The following is an 18,671-nucleotide window of genomic DNA, read 5'->3' as shown; positions in this document are numbered from 1 at the left end:
GGCCCCCTGAAACAGAGTGAAAGAACTTTACCACTCGGCCACAGGGCCAGCCCCTAAATACATTTTAAACTGAACATAATTGAATTTTTTCGTACTGCTAACTTTTTTGTTGTTGTGTTTTTGTGAGGAAGATTGGCCCCGAGCTAACATCTATTGCCAATCTTTCTCTTTTTGCTTGAGGAAGATTGTTGCTCAGCTAACATCTGTGACAATCTTCTGTTTTATGTGGGATGCTACCACAGCATGGCTTGACAAGTGGTGCTAGGTCTGCATCCGGACTCTGAACCTGTGAATTCCAGGCCACTGAAGTGGAGCATGCGAACTTAACCACTATGCCACCAAGCCGGCCCTACTGCTGACTTTTAAAGCTAAAGAAATATGTCGTATACAAAGATTCAAGAAATTTTACGAAACAAAGTAGTCATCATTTATTGAGTGCATACTATGTGATAGACATTTCACAAAATTATTTTTTTATTTTCATTGGGCTGATATTATTCTCTCTATGTGAAAGATGAGGAAATGGATATACAATAGGGTTATATAACTTGCCCAAAGTTGCAGAGCTAGTTAAGTGGTGGAGTCTGGATTCACACAGGCCAAATAACTAAAACCCAAAGTATTTTATTATAGCACGTGATTGAAGCTCTCAACTCAATAAAGAACTTCAGATAGTCCAGATTTTTGGAGAGTGAGTTTTAATAATAGATTTATTGATAAGTTTCAGTCCATTAACATATCAAATAGGACAGTGATATTTTATACATTTTCTCTCCTATTCTATAATATAATGACAATCTAATGTCACACTTGAAGTCTGAAAACAACTTACATTTTGAAGCACTTTGCAATTTTCGTGGTGCTTTCACATCTTTTTATCTCAGTTGATTCTCATAACCACACCGGTAACACATTACCCCCATTTTGCTCAAAGTCTATCACTTGGCCTAGGTTCCTGTGATTCTTAGACCAGTGAACTTTCTATTCTTCCAAGCTAGCCTTTCTGCATCATTTGCTTGCTTTGTTAAAATAAACAAATAAAAACAAAATGGCACCCATGTAAAGTCACAAGTTTTTCCCCACTTTTATGAAAATACCTTCAAATAAAGTTTTATTTATAGCCTACTGTTTTATATTTGGACAGATATTGAAAATTTTGCTCATCATATTAATGCCATCTTTTTGTTTGCTTTGCAGCCTTGCTGGTCATCTCATTGAATGCGGTGCTCAGAGTATTGGTGGAATATTCACTAACTGGCGTTTGGTGCCAGACTGGTAGGAAGCAAAATATATATATATATACACACACAAAAAGAGTATATCATGGCATATCATATCTACATTTTAGAAATTTTATCTGTTTATTAAACTGTATTTAATTATTGTCCTTTTTAAAATTTGTATTGTTTTTTACATCTATTGCCCTGTATCACAACTCCATTAGAAATAACTGAGTAGATTTGCTTTTGTTTATACTTTAATTCTTACCTCAAACTCATGACCCTATGTTTAAGACTTGTACTTTTCAGCCAGTGATATGGTCAATCTCCCATTGACCTAGACTCAGGTGATCTTTGTTCTCTTCCTTCCATGGTCTCCCTTGTCTTATCAATCACCAGTAAGGTCGATTTTCAGTCCTTAGTATCTTTCATTTTCTTGCTTTCATATTCATCCAGGTTTTTCTTTGCCAGTTTTCTTATCCAGATTCTGAAGGCTATTATAATAGTCTTTTAATTGGTTTCCATGCCTCTTGTTTCCAGTGCAACAGCTTTCCAATGGTGAAACAAATAGTTGAAGTGCCAGAAATCTGACTTCCTAGATTTTATCATTTTGGTCTTATCTATTCAACCAGATTGTAAACTCTTTGAAGGCATGGATCTTTGCATTCCTAAAGAATTATCAGAATTGCACCACTTAGCCCAGAGTAGCAATTAAAGAAGATAAACTCTAGAGACATTGCCTGGAATCCTGGTCCAGCCACTTACTAGCTCTGAAATAGAACAAGATACTCAACGTTCATGTGCCTCAGTTCACCCATCTGCAGAATAAGAATAATGAAATGTCTGCTCTCTTTGGGTTATTATGGAAGGGAAGTGAATAAAGTAATAACTATAAGGCACTTAGAACGGTGCCAAAACATATATAGTATGCTTTCAATAAAATGTTCACTTTTATTGTTTTACACTTAGATGTCCATGAAATATTTGTAGACTAATAAAAGATAAATTGCCGTAACACATGAAGAGAAGCATCCTTTGATTTTATCTGAACATGTGTTGCAAATCTCAATTATGGTGATGTAGTTCTGAGTCTTGCTGAGTTCCTTCAGTATAAAATAAGGGTAAGACCTACTCAGAGGGTTGTCGTAAAGATTACAGTAAATGGGTTGCTGTGCCTGACACACAGTAAACATTAATTAAATGGTACCCAGTGGAAACAGTAATAACAGTAATACTAATAACAGTAATACTAATAGTCGTGAAGCAGTAGGAGCTGTGATGGGAGTGGTAGTGATAATGGTAATAGTCACAGAGGCAGAGGCAATATTTCATTTAGTTTTGATAATTGTGGGACGTATAAGCAATTGAAAGTAGTTTGGGGAAATGTGAGGAAAAGACGTAAAGATTTACTTGACATTCAGTGAGAGTTGATAGTTGAAGCCATGGGAAGGGATGAGTGGCTTGGGTGAGGAGAACAGCAAGGAGGGAATCAGGGAACCGGGGGAAGGCAAGGACGGGGGGAAGTTGAGGGTGGGGGAGAGAGTATAGTTTAAATTCAGAGATAACGGGAGGAAGAAAATAAGTTGTAAGATAGGAAGCTGTGATTAGAGAGTGCCAAATGGTGAGAGAAAGTGGTAGAGGGAGACAGCCTCTGATCTGCCCTAGCCCATGTTACAAGTCATTTCTTCACCATTTTCTCATCTTTCCTTCTTACTTGGAATTGTCTTTCTTTCCTTGTCTAACAGTTAAAAAATTAATTTCTTTACATATATATATACACACATATAAAATATTTATCATAAATGAGTAAATGTGGTCATATCCTACCTGCCCTCCTTAATGCAGCTTTTTAAAATTTTTTTTGGCTCCCTTTTCCCACTAATCCTCTCTCTTGCTTATCAGCACCACTTCTGCCCATGTAATCATGTTACTGATCTAACATATATTCTTTTATACTTTTAATTAATCCTCAGATAGTCATATATGGATGTAAGTGAATATACAAGTACGGACATATTGGTGCATGATAAAATGTTTTAATATCTGCTAAGCCAATCCTTCCTCTCTCCCCAATCTTTAAAAAATTTTTTTACTGCTCTCTGGCCTTTATTCTTCCGCATGAATCTTAAGATTATTTTATCCAAAGGAGTTAATTCCAATTGAATTTCTTTTGAGTGTATAATTAATTTGGTAGAGTTGACATTTTTATTATAATGTCTTTTCATCTAATAAGGTGGTTCGTTTTTCCATCAAAAGATCTGTTTTAAAAAAGACCTTACAGGGCCGGCCCCACGGCAAAGTGGTTGCGTTTTACACGCTCTGCATCGGCGGCCCAATGTTTCGCCGGCCAGATCTGGGGCATGGACATGGCACTGCTCATCAAGCCTGCTGAGGTGGCATCCCACACAGCACAACCAGAAGGACCTACAACTAGAATATACAACTATGTACTGGGGTGTGCTTTGGGGAGAAAAAGGAAAAAAAAATATTGGCAACAGATGTTAGCTCAGGGCCAGCCTTAGAAAGAAAAAAAACTTAAAAAAAGATTTTGTTTTGTTCTCTTTCAAAATATTTTAGAAATATAGAAATGAAATGCATTAGCTTTCATTATTTTTGTCACTTTGACTTTTAAATTTATATTATGATCTACCACAGTGAAATGCTCTTTTCTCCTAGAATCAAAGAGGAGTCTTTCTTACGGTTCAAAATAATCATTTAATTTTGAACATTACCAAATGACCGTTTCAGGACCAAACTAGGGTCACAGGCTATATCAAATTGCCCTGTATTTCCCTTTTTACTGTATCCTTTTAGTTATCTTATGTTTCTTATCGAACAAAAGGTCAACATAAATTAACACCTCTTTGAAAGCTGAGGCCCGAGTGCCACCAGCTTGGGTTTATAACAAGCAGTAAGAGGAGAGGGGAGGGACCCAACTGATCACCAATGGAGTAAGCCAGGCTGTAGTCTGAGGGTCACCAGGGACCAGAGGATGCTGGGCAGGAATCTGACATGTCGCCCTCTGTAGCCATCATAGCTCCTGTGGTCTCATTCTCCCTGATTTCTTATCTTTGAACTTCATGCTCCATCTAGCTGGGGTTCTCATCACTCTCACATCCAGAGGATGTAGAGACCGTTTCCAAACCTTTTGAAGAATAGTATCTGCATATCTATACTATATATTCATTCATTCCTCTCAATATGATTTCTTTCTCTTTGGCTCCCAGACATCATCTGCGTTCAGTGCTTATCACAGATTAAGAAGTCATCATGTAATTTAAAATGTATAATATCAAATATAAAAATAGAATATGTAAAATACACAGTTAGCTTTGGATAATTGTTATTCATGTAAGTATTGTTTGGTATAATGTAGTCTCTTTTCCTCAGGTTTTCCTCCTGGTGGTTCTGAACCATAGGTTTCCCTGTGTTTTACCTAGGCACAATATAGGATTTCCTGTACTGGAATGTTTTCCTTATGGATAGTTCATCCTCTCCAAGCCCCCTGGCATGGGGGGGTTGGTCTCCTTTGGTACAGGGCTGAGCAGCTATTGTTCGAAATTCTTGATCCTCAGCATTTTCTCTTACCTGATGTAATTTGTGACTTTTCTCAAGTCTTATTACTGAAATTCCAGGTCAGTGACTAATCTGTTTTTGTTTTTAAATGTTACATTCTCTCTTCTTTCTAGAAGTTTTTAACATATAAAATTGTGATTATTTTCAAATTCAGTACCATCTTTTCCAACCAAAATGTGGAAGAAATTGACAATTCTGTGATGTGATCAATGGCATATGTTAGAACATAGTTGCAATGAAGTGGTAAGGAGATTTTTTAAAGTTTGCTCCTAATTGACGTTTAGTAATTTGGAAAAAAATATAGCATCTTAGGTATTTAGCTAATAATTAACTCCAAGATTATTTTGCTGACTGGAACTAATGTCTTCTATGAACCTCCAAGTCTTTTTACCTCTGTCTTTCATATGGCACTAAATTATCTCAACTTTGTGTTATTTACTTATTTATATTATTTTTATTTCATATTTCTTCTACTGGATCGTAGAAGAAATGGCTTCCTGAAAACAGAACTTTTGTTAATGTGTGGATAAATTTGTGTCTTTTATAATGCATAGCACAGCACCTTGCAAATAATTAATAATGGGTAAACATTTATTGGGTGAATGAATGAATAAATGTTATAATCCATTAAAACCAGTTAGCAGTATGTCATAAAGAGACTATAAACATGCCAGAGAGAAACAGATGTGGTTTTCAATTTAAGAAGCAAATTATAGACTTAAAGTAATATTATGAGGCTGAGGATATGCATTTGACAAGAGAAACTGAGAAATAGTGAAATGCACCTTTATTTAATACATTAAGAAGTTTTTGCTGAACTCTAATATGTACCAGTTGTTTATAGAAAGAAAATGTCTTTAATCTATGAACCCAGAAGTTATGTCCTAAATTTTATATATGTGTTCACTGTTATTTTCCTTGAAAATTATTCTTCTAAGCATTTTTAAAATATGAACATTTCACCCAAAGAAATCTTAATTTTTGCTTCAGCAATTCAAATAATATTGACTTGTGTTTGTTTGATTTGGATTTTTTCAATGATTTAGTAATTTTATTCCAAATGAACCATTTTTCTCTTGACTTCCCGCTTTTGCTATAAGCAGCCCACAAATGATGTACCTCAAATAACATTCTTAGCAATTGCAAATTAAAAATCATCTCTATTCAGATAAATAGTAAGATGATATTTGTTTATTATTTGTGACATTTCTCTTTTTTCTATGTCTCTATATTACTGTTTAAATTTTTAGTTTAAACAAAATATTCAATACAACGTAAAATACGAAAAGTGTTTTACTGTAAGAAATATCTAGAGCAACCAAAATTATCTACAGCTTCTTCTCTAAAAACAAATCCCAAGGATACTGTCCTAGGCATCTTCCTTGTAATCATAATTGTTGCCATTATGCATTGCACATGGCCTTTAAAAATTTATAATTTTTATTTATGATGCTTAAAAATGTGGTGGTCATAATGCAATATAAAATGGCTTCAATTAGTATATTTATTCTTTTTCCACTTCAGTCTTTAAAAAATAATAATAAACTCCCAGTGAACTTTTACCCTGTAAATGACCTGATATGACATATTTGAACTTACAGTGAACTTTTACATGAACTTTCAGTTATCCTCTGAGAAATATAACAGATGGAAAATAGGCAGATTTTTCAAATACTTTTGGATGCAGTATTTTGACATGTTTAACAGAAACAACAAGGCCAACTATCTCTTTCCAGTGTTTACTTTGCTGACTTTATTGTGCCGCAGGCTGTTTAGTTACATTCTATGCCCGAATTAAGAGGTTCACTTATATTTTTGTTTGACCAGCATCTTGATTTTAAATCAGCACTTGTATAAGCACTTAAAGACAAAGCTAATTGGGTGATAAAATCTAACAAATTCTAAGAGAACCTCATTGAACCTATTGAAATACTACTGTTGCAAATCATTTAGATACTAGGTACTTTTAATGATCCATTTCAGATTTTAGAGTATGAATCAGCTATAATGTCTTTCACTTTGAATAGTTTGCAGCTAGGAATTCAGTTCAAAATGCACATGGTTTCTGAAAGGTCACTTGGGAAAGGAAGGGGAAAATTAATTGAGCACCAACTATTGTATTACTACTGCTATGGGTTGACATAGGCTCCCTAGTTATTCAACCTTTACGCCTCTCTTCCGAAGTAGTTATCATGCTCATTTTACAGAAGAGGAAAGGGAGACAGAGAGGTGGGGTAACTTGCCTAAGAAGGCACAGCTAAACTGGGAATTAAATCTAGGGCTTCCAGACTCTCATATCCTTGCTCCTTCAACAATTTCATCTCCCAGAAACAAAAAGTTTTATTTGGTTAAATAGCTGCTAAAGATAAAAGTATGATAAAGTTATAACACTTTTATAATCTTTGTTTTTGAACTTAAAGAATTTATTTCTTTGTATTTATTGCACAATATTGTTGTTAGATTGAAAAACTCTCCGAATGTTCTCAGTGATATGAAGATAGTAACTAAGATTTTTGCTTCTCTGGAAAATTTCCTGTTGTTTGCAAAAGACTGTATATATCAATTACATTTACCAAATAATGCAGTCATGTGTATTATTTATCCATTGATATGCATCTCCTTGCTCAGAATCAATTCTTATTAACACTCACTTTGTTTTCATACTATACTTTATTTATTCTGAGTAGTGTTCTAGATGTTATTTAGTTCAGAGAGAGATTATACTTGATGGACATAGACATGTATAAATGGCACACAACTGCATTTGTAAGATCAGAGTGTGAACTATATTCAGCTGTAATGATCCCAACTTTTTTGACACTTTACTTAATAATGACAGTATCATTGGGGAGACAGATAAGGATCTTTCCGTTTCGCAAGGGTGTATTCAGAAGCTTAAAAGGGCTGTTGTGCTCTTGTCAGTGATGTAATTTAAACAGATAGCAAGTTAAAATAAACTGTTACTATGGCAACTAGACTTTTGGTGGTGAGCACGACGCAGTCTATACAGAAGTTGAAATATAATGATGTACACCTGAAATTTATATAATGTTATAAACCAATGTGATCCCAATAAAAAAATAATAATAAATAAAATAAAATAAGTTGTTACTACTTTTAAGGGAATTTCTAATATTCTCCACTCTTTAATTTTTTAGTTCATTTTTAAAAACAGCTTCTTATTAAAAGTAATGAACAGTTTTTTGTATTAAAATAAATGATCCTGTTCTTCTCTCCAATGTTTAGGTATTGAAGGTGGAGCAGTTCAGGTTCAAGGAGCAAAGGGGTCTCTTCCTTCTTCCTTTTATAAGGTCTTTTCTCTTGTGTTATTTTGTTACTTGTTTAGAGTTCAGGGAGGAGGCACATAAATTTCCCTCTGTACAATAGATAGGAGGATTTTATTAGCAGTAAAGTATTAATTTCCTGTGAAAAGTAGACAGAAAATGTGGAAAGGTAGATAAGCCCATAGACCATCTTTGGTTTCCTGATATTGGTTAAGACTAATTTGTATATATACATTCCAAAACTTATAAAATTAAACCTATAATATTGCAATTTCTTAGATTTAGGGTAATCAATATTTACCCAAAACTCTAGGTGTGTTTGGTGGCACGAAATTATAAAGCATTATAGAGAAGGACTAAAGAGTAGGTTTTGAAGTATTAATACAGAGAACGTATATATGATATTAAAAATAATGTTACTTTTTTAGATGTGAGAAATCCATGGCAGAAAACATAAAAATTAGGCATACATGCCTTTTTCTTTTATTCTATTGCTTTAATAAGGGCTCTGACAGCTACAAAGAGATGCTGTTTCTAAAAAACAGTGTCAGTTAAAAAAAGAAAACTGTTAACGTTAAGTTTTTTAATTAAGTTTTTATTAATAATCTACAAGTGGTCTAGTTAGGACTTCTTTTATTGCAAGTGACAGAAAATTCAACTAGCATAAACAAAAAAGTGTGGCAGTCACATGCAAACAAACACATATTTACATTATAGTATATACTGTTTTTGCATCTTTTAAAAAATATATAACATTAAGAGCATTTCCTCATGATTAAATGCTTTTTAACATTATTTCAAAAGCGCCCCTTGGCATTTCATCATCTGCATATATCATAGTTTATTTAACCATTCCATTCTTGTTGGACATTTAGATTGTTTGCAATAGAGTATTTTCAAATTCTCTGCCCAAGATGAAGAAAAAGCTTGATTGGAAGTGTAAATGGCAGTCAAATTTAAAGTCACAAAAATATTTCTCTAAATTCAGAAATATAATCTTACCCTCACAGACACAATTTATTTTTTTTGCTGAGGAAGATTCACCCTGAGCTAACATCTGTGCCAGTTTTCCTCTGTTTTGTATGTGGGTTGCTGCCACAGCGTGGCTGACAAGTGGTGTAGGTTTGAGCCTGGAATCTGAACCTGTGAACCCAGGCTGCCAAAGTGGAGCATGCAGAACTTTAACCACTAGCCCATAGAGCCAGCCCCAGACACAATTTATTTTTAAAGCCTCCACTTTACCTCTGTGAAAATTATTATTTCACTTAAGAAAAGATAACTTTATTTCCTTATGCACTTGGGATAGATAAAATAGTTTCTGATCAATAGTTATGTGGTCCATTCTAGAGCATTTCATTGTTGGCATAGATTAATCACATTTATATTTGTAACCTGATGTCATCAGGTGAGTGCTTGTTACTATGATGGTTTCTGAGCAGCTGCTCTCTGCACCATGGAGGGCCAAAAGCAACTGATAAGGGAAAGAGAACGGCTGAAAGTATTTTGCAAAGGTTTGTACATAAAACTAAAAGATAGGGTTTCCAGTCTAACTAAATTTAAAGCATGTTAGCGATCAAATTATTTGACGAGGATTATTCTTGTGATCAGTAAACATTCCCCTAAAGTATTTATATGTTCACTCAGCACATTATATATTAAGCGACAGGTACTGTTGACAAGACAAATGAGCCCTGCACCACAGTTTAAGTTTCGCATGCTCAGATACCTGGAAACAAGTGAATATTAGGAAAGCTTTATGGATGCTAACTGCTGTGTGAACACCTGTACATTTTTTTCTCTTGGCTGAGAGGTGAAGTTCGGTAACAAGCAGTAGAATCAGGAGTAGACCCTTTGACAGGTCATATGGTACATCTGACTGTTTTTTGTGCCTGGAGATCATTTAGTTTGGCCCAGAAAGTTCTCTTTTTTTTAAAAATATCCAGATAAAGAAATTTCATATTTCTGTAACCAAATTTAATTATTTAACAACTTTTATAAAACTTCTGAGGCTTGAACCAAATCGTTTACATGCTATCTTCAGTAGTAATGCTCCCTGCCATGGCATGTGTTTAACACACGTTCTTGAGTTAATTAAGAGAATCTAGGTTAAAGATTCAATCCCCTATTAATAAAAATATGTAAGTGTTGGTGACAGATATGAAAAGACAGATTAGTGCTAATGTCGTCTTTAATAAGGAGGGACTTATATAAACTCATTTCATTCTTTATCAACAGTGGTGATCAAAAACATTTAAAAGTACAAAAAAATATAAATAGGAAAACAAATGAAAATAGCCTATGATCCTATCATTCACTATAAAGTCAAAGTGTTTTTAAATTAAAGACAACTACAATTTGAATTTTTAAGACTATCTACATTATTAATTAATTAATTAGTTCTCTCTTTCAACTAACGTTTGAGTCCCTACATGATGGCAATCACTTCTGGGCCATGGGTATATAGTCGTGAGCAGGACAGGCCAAGTAGCCATCCTCATAGAGTTTAGGATGTGAGTAGACATTAAACTAATAACCCAAAAACAAAGAATTGAAAAGTACTTTGAAGAAATACTAAACAGTATTATGAAAAAGAAAAATGGAGGAACGTAATTTAAATATAGTGGTTAAGGAAGGTTTTACTAAGTGATGTTTAAACAGACAAACCTGAAAGATTAGTACTTTCTTAGGCACATGAGTAAAATAAAAGCAATAACAACATAATCATATGTCACAATATCCATCAGACGTTATTCAGTAAATATTGTTGAATGAATGGATGACTATTGCAGAAGTCAGAAAATAAAGCAAACATTAAAACAGAAAGCATAAAACAAGATCTCACAAGTTGTCAAAATCATAGTTGTGCAAATAAACATAAATGCTATAAACTGCTCAATTAAAAGATAACGTCTCCTAGAAGAGATTCAAATCAAAGTCCAACTAACTGTTGTGATGCACACTGAAACAAAACAATGCAAGAACGTCAGAAATCTCAGAACAGACAGGGAGAAAGAAGAAGGGTGAGGAGGTAGAAAAGGAGGAGGAGGAAAGTGAGGAACAAAAAAAATAGAGGGAAATGATATTGACAGTAAAGTGAGATTCAAATAGCACAAAATGTATTGTTCACAATAAAAATCATGTCGTCATGCACTTTCCAGTGCCAAATAACATAGCATTAAGACATTAAAGTTGGAACGGTTAGATGTTTAAAAACAAATGGAGAGAAATGCAATTGCTGTAGAAGATTTTGACAGATCTTAATATTAATCAAGTTGATTAAAAAAGAATATAGAGTGTTAGGATAATATAATAGTGTTGAATTAATGGCTGCAAATAGAACATTTCCCCCTACAAGGCAAGTATGCAGCTTGTTTTCAAGCATCCTCAATGCTACCTTATTCTGTTTCAGAAGGTAGAAATTTTGTAGAACATATTCTTTGACTACATGTAATACAGCAGATTAATAATAAAACTTTAACAACAAAAAGCAAAAACTCTAATCTCTTAGAAATAGAAAAAAGTGCTTGTACATATAATTATTGGATCAAAGAGGAAATCTTCAGTTTTAGACTGTTTAGAAAATAAGAACATTGAGGCTATAACATATCAAATATTGTGATTTGAAGCTAAAGCTATATTCAGGACTCACTTGATAGCCCTAAATGTCCCAGATTGTCCTAGTCCTTTAACTGTAAATGTTATTGACATTCAAAATGAGTGCTTTCTATCAAAGAACAAAACTAAGGGAATGTTGGAATTAATCTACCATAAATTCATGAATTTTTTTTTTATCACATACACTTTGCTGCAGAACTTGTCTTATATTTGAAGAAGCTGGCTTGGAAGATTATAGTGAAGTTCATGTTCAAATTTTAGGATCTGAAGAAACATATAGAGAACAACCTAAAGCAAACTTAAATGGAGCAAGTAGAACAGGAGATATCTTATTCCAGTGTAAATGAGTGGGTGGGAATATTCTTAATTGCTTATGTATGAAAGTATTTATTGTAAAGACCAACCTGGCTAAGGTTTAATGAGTTATGCATTTTGGGTTACTTCTATTTTAGAGTATGTATTTTTAAAGAAAATCTATAGTTCTATAACAAGCTTTTTATTCAATTTGAATTTTCTATTTGCCTACGGCAAAACTCGCCACAATCCCATTGCCTTCCTTTCTTGTTCCACCTTTAACATTTGAGTTATGTTTAGGCTCTTGGGTGTCACATATATGATTTTCTTCAAAAGTTTTTAGAGAGCTTTGAATATTTAAATTTTTAACTGCTAACTAGTTCTTAATATATATTGTTCTTTAGCAGTAAAGACAGAAATAATATTTCTTTCATTCTTGCTGGAAAATTTCTAGCTATTCACTAGAAAAGGGATCAGAGATTCAGAGTTGTGTTTTGCTTACATTAAAAAAATCAACATATAAAGTGTGTCAAAGTCTATTGTGACCACTCATTAAAAATCAATTTCATTAATCTAATTTAATCCAAGGCATTTTAAGATTTTTTTAAAAAATAGAAATGGCCAAATCACACAAAATTAAATATGAGCAATGTCTCATTAAATTATGGATAATTTATTCCTAGCAGCATTATTACAGACGTGTCTCATATAAACTTTCTGTTCACTTCTGTAGCCCTTTTGAAAATTTTTTTAGGACTTTTTAACCCCAATAGGCATATTTGGGTTTGACCATCTTATTTATTTTGGATTATTTGTAGATATTTTTGTCTTTAGTGATTCCTTTCCCTTAATAAGTGTTAATCAAAGATGAGAAAGTGTATGGAAAATAACAGTGACAACAGTAACAGTAGCACTAATTGAGAGGTTAATATATGCCCAGCACCATTCTAAGAGCTTTACTTGTGTCGTCATTTAGCCCTCACAACAACCCTTTTAGGTATATCTGTTAGTACTTCTATTTTAGAAATGAGGAAACTGAGGCACAGAGAAGTGGAATAATTTGTCTATGATCAAACACCTAATGAGGGGCAGGGCTGGATTTTGAACTCCCTACCACCTTCTTCTAGCACCTGCACTTTTAACCCCTAGGAGCAAGTTTCATTTTAGTGTAGAGTCAATGAAAATGATCGAGAACCTTTGTAACCAAATTATTAAGGTTTGAATAATATAAAAAGAATAATTTATTACATTTTATAAAAGAAAAATAATATTGTTATGTATAATCCTAGATATATTAAAGTAAAAATAACTCAAGTATCTGTGTCCTAGTCTTTGTAGAGACTCTTTTCAATTTAGGAATTTTCTCTTCTGTATAAAATAGTAAGCTCAACATGATATTGGCTAAATATTTTGTTTTGATAACACTTTTTGGAGAAAGAATTCTTGGTTTCATAATTTTTGCAGTCTGTTATTCATTTCATTTTATAAAGCCCCAAAAATGCCAAGAACTCTTGTGTTTTATTTTGTAGACTAGTGTGTGGTAAGGTCAGGACATAAACTTAGAAGCTGTTTAGAATTATATGAGAAGTTTTAGGTGCTTGATAAAACCCAGAAACAGAACCAGGTGTCAATGTGTAGATATTTCACTATACATAGAAATATGTGCTCTATTAGTTGCCAGGTGATTTAATTGCCATATTGAATTCACTGAATTAGAATTAGTGAATGCAGAACTTAAAATGAAAGGTCATTGTGAAAGCCAACTTTTAATCTGTTGTTTGAAAGGTGTTTTTTATTGAAGGATGCTTGAAAACAGTACCTATGTCTATTTTTCATGATGCATCCATGAACCTCAACTTAGTCACACAGTTAAATTGTCAAATAGATTCATTAAGTTGGTTTTAGAGAGAGTAACATAATAGGAAAAGTAGAAGTTTAATTATTGGTTTTACTAAAATAACTATATCTCGTATTTGTACTTGAAGAAATTTTTCGCATCTGATGCCACATTGTTTCATCACAGTAGTTCTGTGAAATAGTTAGGAAGGTGATATGATCTGCATTGTACTAAGAAGCAAAATTAAGTTATAGAGAAATGAACTGACTTAATTAAGGACAAGCAAGTCTTTAAAATCAGAGGCAGGACTAGACTTTCGACTTCTTTCTGTTGACCTTCCAAATGACCACACATTTCAAAGAAGGTGATTGCTGAATTCTTAAAGTATTCAAATAAGACATTTTTACTTACACATTATACTTCTGTTTCAAACAAGGATAATTGATTCATTCTATAATAAATTTTCCAATGACTCTAGATCTTCTATGTTGGAGATGTTCTTTAGGTGAAATTGAGCTATAGCAATTATACACATACAATTTAAAATCATCTGTCATATGAAGAAAGTGAGCAGCATCAATTAAATACGAGAGGAAAAATGGAGGAAAAAAAGGAATTTTACAAATGCAATTTTAGCAATTTTTCCAAGCTATCATTACCATGTGTTGTTGTCTTCCAAAGATAAAATTTATTGTTATTTATTTATGAGGGACTAAGAGTGTTATCTATTTTTAATAAGATGTTTATTTTTGTGGACATACGTGGCACAATCGGGAAAACTTATAATAATCATCTCCTTATAGTAATCATGCAAACCAGAGATAATTATATGGTCCAGAAAAAACTCTTGGAACATCCTACCTTTAAGTATGGCTGTATATATTTGTCTTCTATGTGTGTGCCAAATGGTGGATTTAGGTGATCACCCCAGGCAAAGCAACCTGGTAAAGTTTATTTTGGGTTGCTCTGCCCAAGCCACCACCTCCATCCTGTGTTCTACTTCTCCCATATTAGGATCTCATTTCCCCAGAATGGTCTCTGCTTTCCTGTGCTCTCTGAACAGGTCTCCTGGTGTGCTGTGCCATGCCATCCCTGGGCACACAGGATCCTTTCCTACAGTGGTCTTGCTTTTCCGTCACAACTGAAATGGACCTGCCATGGTCACAGGACCAGGCCTCTCAAGGCTTTACTTTTGCTAATCCAACGAACTCATGCATCCATCAGGACATGACATTTGAAAGACCTCGAATTCCCACATTTCACATATGGAGAAATTGAGGCTTAGAGAGGTGAAGTGGGTCAAATGAGAGAGGGCAGTCACTCTCCTTGGGCTTGCAAGGGGAGAAGTACAATTTGCTAGAAATGTTAGTATCCTAGGAAGAAGTTCTGTTCTATTTACTCTTCTTCCTCTCCCTCTACCAATGATTAAAAATGGAGGGGCAAATTGAATTTTGACTATGCATGACCTACATCTTAAAAGTACAGCAAAGCAAAAATCAACAAGAGGGGCTACATCCTACACGTTTCTGCACAGCAAAAGAAATAATCAACAAAATGGAAGGCAACCTATAGAATAGGGGAAAGTATCTGCAAATCATATAGCTGATAAAGGACTAATATCCAAAATACATAAGGAACTCATACAGCTCCATAGCAAAACAACAGAAAATATGATTAAAAAATGGGCAGAGGACTTGAAAAGACATTTTTCCACAGAAGACATAGAAATGGCCAACAAGCACATGAAATGGTGCTCATCATCATTAATCATCAGGAAAATGCAAATCAAAACCATAGTGAGATATCACTTCACAACTGTTAGAATGGTTATTATCAGAAAGAAAACAGATAAGAAATGCTGGCGAGGATGTAGAGAAAAGGGAACCTTGTGCGCTTCTGGTGGGAATGCATATTGGTGCAGCCACTATGGAAAACAGTATGGAGATTCCTCAAAAAATTAAAAATAGAATTAGCATATGACCCAGCAATCTCACTTCTGGGTATATATCCAAAGGAAATGAAATCACTATCTCGAAGAGATATCTGCACTCCCATGTTCATTGCAGCATTATTCACAATAGCCAAGAGATGGAAACAACCTAAGTGTCCACTGACAGATTAATGGATGAAGAAAACATAGCGTGTGTGTGTGTATAGGAATATTATTCAGCCATAATAACGAGGAAATCTTGTCATTTGTGAGAACATGGATGGACTTGAGGGCATTATGCTAAGTGAAATAAGTCAGAGAAACACAAATACTGTATGATCTCGCTTATATGTGGAATTGAAAAACATTGAACTCGTAGAAACAGATAGAATAGTGATTGTATGGGGCTGAGGGGTGGGGGAAATGGGGAGATTTTGGTCAAAGGGTACAAACTTTCAGTTATAAGATTAATAAGTTCCAGGGATCGAGTGTACAGCATGGTGATTATAGTTAATACTGTATGCATACTTAAAAGTTGCTATGATAGTAAAGCTTTCATGTAGTAATCATAACAACAATAGCAACATGGTAATTAAATGAGATGAAGGATGTGTTAACTAACCTTATTGTGGTAAACATTTTGCAATATATACTTGTATCAAATCATCAGATTGTATACCTTAAACTTACATAATGTTATATGTCAACTATATCTCAATAAAACTGGAAAAAAGTTAAATTAAAACAAGAACCACATTATGAAAAGAACGGAGGAATAGATACTGTAAAGTTAATGAAGGTTAAACTCCAGGGCCCCCTACTTGCATGGGTCTCTTCCAAGGCCCTACCATTGTGCTCACATAGATGTTTTTGTAAATTTTCTAAGAATAAGATATTTTCTCTGAAGACTATTATCTCTTTCTACCTTAACTACCATTTTGTCAAACTTTTCTATGTGTATTTACGTGCCTACCCGGCTGTTCTGTGAATGGTATTGTTAGCCTGCTTGGTGTAGGCTGTGCTCCACAGGAATATTGCTGCCCCATCCACACCAACTCACCTAAAATTTCATGATGTTGAAGGTGGGGCCAGAAGTTTAGTTGTTGTGTGACTGATTTTTAGCTCCCAGCGCCAGAAGTATGTGGATAGTGGAGCAGAAACAGGTTTAAGAAGTGTGCAGTTAGAAGCCAATCCATAGGTTCAAAATTCTTCCAGGATTGTAAAATTCATTTAGGAGTGTGAAATTCATGAGGCATATAAGCAGAATTCAATTCTCGTTGTCATCTTGTCGAAACTGGAAGTTCTCCCCTCTCAGAAGTATAATTGGCAATGACACAATTATAATTATAATAACACCCCAAAGTGAAGTTATTTTTAATATATTTCTATATGAGATCACCAGATATTCTTCTTTCAAGAAATAAATTGTAACAAATTTTCAGACTACATCAAAAGCAGTAATTTATTGAGAGAGAGAAATTTCAAATAGAAACCGATTAATGAAGAGTAATGAATCAGATGAACATGGTGGAAAAAGACAACTTTCTTGCTGATTTGACAACAAATACTGACACCCATAAAATAGCATAAAACTTCTGATACCCCACTTCAATGAATCATCAATGACAAGCCGGTTGAGTGTTGTCACAAAGTATTTAAAATTAACTTGACAGGAAAATTGAAATGCTTTGAAGTATTATAGCTCATGGATGAAAGAAACTTCTTTCCCAAACTTAAACTTATAGGACATAAACAAGTTGTGAAGCTGAACATTTTTTTCAAAACTATCAATAATAAAGAAGACATTTCAGTCTACTATGCTGAAGAGATGACTGAAAACCTTTTTGACTATCTCAATAGGAATTTGTATTTAAAAATTGTTTTAAAATAAATAAACAAAAATTATTTGTATTTGAAGAAATCATCAGTGTATGCAGCCTAAAAATACAGGAAAAGATGTTGGAGAAGAATGTTTAGCAGTTAATTAATAAAAATATTATACTGTTTTTCTAGATTCTGTTATATTAGTGGTATTTGTCAGGTTTATAAATGGTTTCTTTTTTTCTTGTAGAAGATTAGCCCTGAGCTCACATCCATGCCGGTCTTCCTCTACTTTATATGTGGGTCGCTGCCACAGTGTAGCTGACAGTAGCGTAGGTCTGCACCCAGGATCTGAACCCATGAACCTGGGCCACTGAAGCAGAATGCATTGAACTTAACCACTATACCATGGGGATGGCCCCCCGATTTATAAAATTTTATAATTTCTTGTGATTTTTTTTTCATTCACCTTCATATCTGATTTTTTAGTTTTAATTTTTTATTGTTTTCCTTAAAGTTTCTGCAAATTGTATTAGTTTTGGTCCTCTGGATCTGCTCCACTTCTAATCAATGAGTCTGCTATTTGATTCTTATGTTAAAAAAGTTACAAAACTTTTTTTTTAATTAATGGGTTTTTTTTTTTTTTTTTTTTTGGTGAGGAAGGTTGGCCCTGAGCTAATGTCTGTTGCCAATCTTCCTCTTTTTCCTTGAGGAAGATTGTCCTTGAGCTAAGATCTGTGGCATTCTATGTTATATGGGGGACACCACCACAGCATGGCTTGATGAGCAGTGTGTGTAGGATCTGAACCCATGAACCCCCAGGCCACTGAAGTGGAGCATGTGAGCTTAACCACTACACCACTGGGACCAGCCCCATTAGAAAGCTTTTTAAAGCCCAGTTTCTTCTCTTTTCTAGGAATAGTATTGAATAATGCCCACTCAGATATCCTATAAGGTTATACCGTTCTAAAAGAAGGACAGAGGGAGAAGATGGGAGAGGAAAGAAAGGGTGGGGGAGAGAAGGAGAGAGAGAGAGAGGGAGGAGGAGAAGGAGGAGAAGAGGGAAGCGGGAGGAGAGGAGAGAGGAAGAAGGG

General features: G+C 34.2%; 1 long non-coding RNA gene across 1 annotated transcript in view; it reads left to right on the top strand.

Annotated features, from left to right (window-relative positions):
• Window positions 1–18,671, top strand: part of LOC103553819 (uncharacterized) — a 94,128-nt gene that overhangs the window by 27,622 nt on the left and 47,835 nt on the right. The window contains exon 2 of the long non-coding RNA XR_545555.2: window positions 1,198–1,275. This is a non-coding gene — a long non-coding RNA (uncharacterized lncRNA). The remainder of the gene's footprint in view (window positions 1–1,197; window positions 1,276–18,671) is intronic.

This window comes from Equus przewalskii, chromosome 2, assembly GCF_037783145.1.
Source record: "Equus przewalskii isolate Varuska chromosome 2, EquPr2, whole genome shotgun sequence".
In the NCBI taxonomy this organism is placed as follows: Eukaryota; Metazoa; Chordata; class Mammalia; order Perissodactyla; family Equidae; genus Equus; species Equus przewalskii.
Note: the sequence above shows the minus strand (reverse complement) of the source record. Positions and strands in the feature narration are given on the sequence as shown.